The 4,668-nt window shown below is 52.6% G+C and overlaps 1 long non-coding RNA gene across 2 annotated transcripts; it reads right to left on the bottom strand.

Annotated features, from left to right (window-relative positions):
• Window positions 1-2,422: 2,422 nt before the first annotated feature.
• LOC149912344 (uncharacterized) lies at window positions 2,423-4,341 on the bottom strand. Of its 2 annotated transcripts, XR_016462123.1 has the most exons (4): window positions 4,295-4,341; window positions 4,055-4,194; window positions 3,041-3,557; window positions 2,423-2,492 (listed from the first exon to the last, which is right to left on the bottom strand). It is a non-coding gene; the product is annotated as an uncharacterized LOC149912344 (long non-coding RNA). The 2 variants fall into 2 exon arrangements; XR_016462122.1 differs by lacking the exon at window positions 2,423-2,492 and having other exon boundaries at window positions 2,894-3,557.
• Window positions 4,342-4,668: the final 327 nt, after the last annotated feature.

Here is a 4,668-nt window from a genome sequence, read left to right on the forward strand (position 1 = left end):
CGGTCGGTTTCTTTGGGCGGGCCTTCACCAAGGAACGAAGGAAGGTGAGGATCTTGCTGCGTTTCTTGGGCACTGCACAACAAAAGGAAGAAACCAGGTCATTTCAGGTCTGGCTCCGTTGGACGAGGCCGAGCACAGCACATTCTACAGAGCACGTCAGAACGGGAAGAACATTACCAACCAGTACATACAAAAAGGGATTTTCCCCATCTCTGGAGGAGCCCAAGGCCAGATTGGATGGGGCCCTGGGCAGCCTGATCTAGTCTCACATTAAATGTAAGGGCTGGGAGATCATCCTGAGGCAGGAGGGTTGGAGCATGATGATCCCTGAGGTCCCTTCCATCCCAAGCCATTCTATGAAGATTCAATACTTTTGCCAAGTCCAATCATAAACACAGGAGGATTGGGCCAAATCTCTGCCCCATGGTGTGCATGAAGAATCATCAACCCAGAGGACAATGTGGCATGGATAAAGGAGGTACTAAACATGGAACACACCCCCAAAAAGACTTCATTTTGCTTCCCCACACCATCAACTGTAACATCCGTACCTGGCTTTGGCACAGAATTGATGAGTGCCTCAGGAATGTTCTTATTAATGAGTTCCACACACTCCCCTGGGAAAAATCCAACCTGTAACAAAAGGAAAAGAGAGGCCAACTATTGCATGCAGCACTTCTCAGATCTGAACTGTTAAACCTAAAGCCACGTAACATTTCCCTCGGAACGTGCTTGCCTGACGTTCCATAAGACTATCCAGCAGAAAATGGCCATAGTTCACAGCATAAAGGTAATAATTTTTCATCATTTGCAGCCAAAGGCAAGGTCCCCTGACACCGACACAGGGAAACTGTTTACGTCCATTAGGCATCCTGTGCATGCAGAGCAGCTCTAAGCTGAGATTCCTGCCTTTACTGAAGTTGCACTCTCCAGTCTGAAGCTTGTGCCTACCTGGAAGCCGAGCTTGCCTCTCCACCAGGGGGTCAGCTCCTTTGGTGGCATGTCGATGACACACACGATGTCTCCCACCTGCAAGAGATTGCAACGTCAATCCCAGCTTCAGCACGGCTGGGAGGAAAGCACAGCTCAAATGACTGCATTCTTCTGCACTGCCAAACATCGCCGAGCATGAGAGCACTTGCACCAGTGCAGCTCTGAAGGCATTTGCCATTGTAAAATTGAACAACAAGGAACGCCTTGAACTGCTTACCTCAAAGGAGAGTTCATCCGCTGCCTGGGCAACGTATCTCTTAATAGCATGGGCAGCAGCAATAGCTGGAACATTCACAGGTGCCACCTCATGGTCCAGCAGGGGCTTCCCCTTGTTCTCAGTCTGAAACAGAGAGCACAGGCCACGGTGAGGAGCTGGGAACCAACAAGGAGGACTTCAAGGTGAGGAGCACATCTGCAGAGAAAGCTGCAGGAAATGCACTCGGTCCTTATCATGGGCACTTGAGAAGGAACTGCAAGTCTAATAGCGGCTGTTTCTCTCCCTGGTGTGCAGCAGGCACACGCCAGGCAATGCAAAGATGCATCTCTCCCGACCCAGACTAATCAGCAATGGCACTGACGCAGACAGGTGGCCTTGTCCATTTTGGCCCCTCCTTTCCTGCGCTCTTTGTGCAGGAAGGCTGACTGTTTCAGATGCTAGGAGACCGTAAAGAGGGAAACCAAAGCTACGGCTGCAGTTACAAGGTGCAAACAGTGCCATTGCAAGCACCAAGCAGCTCTCTTGAGCAGTCCAACCAACAGCGAGGCCAAACAGAGCAGAGAATGATTGTTGTTTCTGCAGCCATTTCAAGGGAAAAGTCAGTAGAGGACAAACACAACAGCCGAGATGGCTCTGGTACTTTTATAAACTTGCCACGCTTGCACTACTGTCTTGCCACAGAGGAGCTCTCTTGGAAAGCAGGAGAGCACATCTGCGGCTCACTCTGCTGGCTGCAGTCAGGGAACAAAGACCAATCAGAGCTTCATACTCTACCTCTGTCCATGCCAGGTCAGGCCCACAGCTGATCTCGCTGCACGCCACAGCCATCAGCGTAGGTGTGACAAGCTGGAACGGAAAAGAAACACACTTTTATTTTCTCTGTTCACATCTCTGCTGTGCTCCCTACAGCTGTCGGGCACACTCACACAGCCCAAGCACGCCTGCTGGTGTCCCTGGTGATGCTGTGCAGCTCTGCACAAGCTGGGGCTGGGACTCTTTGCCTAAGGGATTGGTTTCCTGTAGACCAGCTGGTCACAGCACCACAGACAGCATCCTTCTGAGGGCTGAGCTGCAGAGCACGTGGAGAAAACCCACACGTGACCAGCGTCCCATCAAAGCTGGATGAGGCTGTGTTACTAAACACGGGGCGTCACGGGCTGCTAAAGCATGTGGGGGGACAAACCATGGCAGGTACCTGGCAAGAGATCAGAACGAGGGAGAGAAATATCACGAATCCGCAGCCGTTCCTTGTCACTTTGCTCTGATCTTCCACGAGCAAAAGCTGCAGCAGGGAAGCAGGCAGAGGGTGGAGAGAGGAGAGAGAAAGAGCAGGTCAGTTTGCTTCCACGGTTTAGCAAAGACTACGAGGGGAAAACCAAAATCTGCCCTCCCTCAACTTAAAAACTTAAGTTTTCAACTTAAAACCATTTCCCCTTGTCCTGCTGTTATCTACCCTTTCAAAGAGTTGATTCCCCTCCTCTTTTTAGGCTCCCTTTAGGTACTGAAGGCTGCCATGAGGTCACCCCACAGCCTTCATTTCTCCAGGCTGAACAAGCCCAGCTCCCTCAGCCTGTCTTTGCAGGGGAGGTGCTCCTGTCCCCTGATCATCTCTGTGGCTCGCCTCTGGACCCTCTCCAACAGCTCCCTGTCTTTCTGGACACTGTACTGCAGATGGGGCCTCACAAGAGCAGAGCAGAGGGGGACGATCACCTCCCTGTCCCTCATGGCCACCCCTCTGCTGATGGAGATAATGTGATCCTATGAGCTCCGCCAGCCAGCAGTTCTCAGCACTCACTGTCCCCCCGTCTCTCCCACACTGTCTCAGCTTACCTACAAGGTGCTGCACAGGACGGTGTGAAGACAAAGGGACGCAGTCGGTGCACAAGTGCAACAAGCGAGCTGCTCAGTCAGAGCTCCAGCGCTCCAATGAAGGGACGCAGCACGCACTGCTCCTCCCCTCATTCTAGCCCTTATGACATCACTGAGGGCCACCAGGCTGCTCCACCACGACGGACAGGGTGGGGAGGCAAGACCAGTCACAAGGGCAGAAGATTCCAACAGCCCAGCCCAACGTTCTGGAATCAGGGGCTGCTTGGAATTCTACCCCAGCCAAATCCTGGAGAAGCTGGCACGGGGTCGTCATGACCAAAGCGCAGGACCTGGCGCTTGCTCTTGTTGAGCCTCGCACAACTGGCCTCAGTGCATCCCTCTGGAGGGCCTTCCTGCCCTCAGCCAGATGGACGCTTCCTCCCAGCAGCGTACCTTGCAGTGCTGGGCCCATGTCAAATCCACACTAGAGTGGGTTTTGTTACATTCAAGGGCATGTTGCAGCACCCATCTATTTCACCTGGAAGGAAATAAAGCAGGAGATGGGAGAAACACAGAACTACTGCCAGACTGCTTTATCCCTTTCTTAGCCCAACTTCCCTTGCCTCATCCCCTACCCCAACTCCTGGATGATGCCCACGGGCTGATAGTTGGATCTCAAGTCCATAGGACTCCTTTCACAGGGCTCCATCAAAAAGGCTGTCACACTTGTTCCGTACACTCACACTGACCCAGCAGTGGTATCACAGTCACTTAACACACACACAACAACCAAACCCCGAGCATGCACATCCCTTCCTGCGTGACTGCAGCCCACAGCTCCCCTTCACACCTCCGTGGATCTCTGGTGTTTTACACGGATGCAGCCTCGCTGCAGCTCCGTGGCTGTCACACAAGGCCTGCAGGACCTCTTTCTCTGCAAACCCCGTCTGCAGGCATTGGTTCACGAGGTTCACCTCCTGCCCTCCTGAGCAAAAACAAGCACTAAGAACAAGAGCAAAGCACGCTGGACTCGACCTGGCTGGATCCCCAACCCTCAGTCCTGTCAGACGGACCCTGGTGTGGAGACTCATCCCCAAAGCCTGGCTGGACATCAGCACAGGCATCCTTCTTCAAACGCCCCATCCAAGCAGCAAGGGATCAAAGCGTTGGCACAGCTGAAACAGAAATGCTGTGTGAGTTTCCTGTTAGCACTGAGCAGGAACAAATCTACCGCTGAGCAGCAGGATGTGAGACAAGCAGCAGCAGACACCCAACCTGCAGAACCAGCTCGTTTGGGGTCGGTCCAGATGTTTGTCTGCTCCCTTCCCTGGCCCAGGCCAAGCTTGTGAGCTGCTCCTCCTTGGTGCAGGGGGAAATGGTGCAGATGTCATGTGGTGGCTATGCACAGCATGCCTTTTACTTGCTTTTCCTATCTCCATCTTCCATTAGCAAACAGCATCTCCAGCCTCCAGAGATCACTGAGTCCAACCCCTGCACAACAGTGAAAAAAAAGATATGATAAGGGGTACTTAAAGCACAGCATCTGTAATCAGATCAGACTCCTGCACTGTGAAGACTTCCATGAGTATTCCTGCAGAGTGCATCACTTAGTCTCTCTTTAGCCTTGTGTTCATGGTTTTCCTGTAAGA

Source organism: Phasianus colchicus, chromosome Z (assembly GCF_987193195.1).
Source record: "Phasianus colchicus chromosome Z, bPhaCol1.hap1.1, whole genome shotgun sequence".
In the NCBI taxonomy this organism is placed as follows: domain Eukaryota; kingdom Metazoa; phylum Chordata; class Aves; order Galliformes; family Phasianidae; genus Phasianus; species Phasianus colchicus.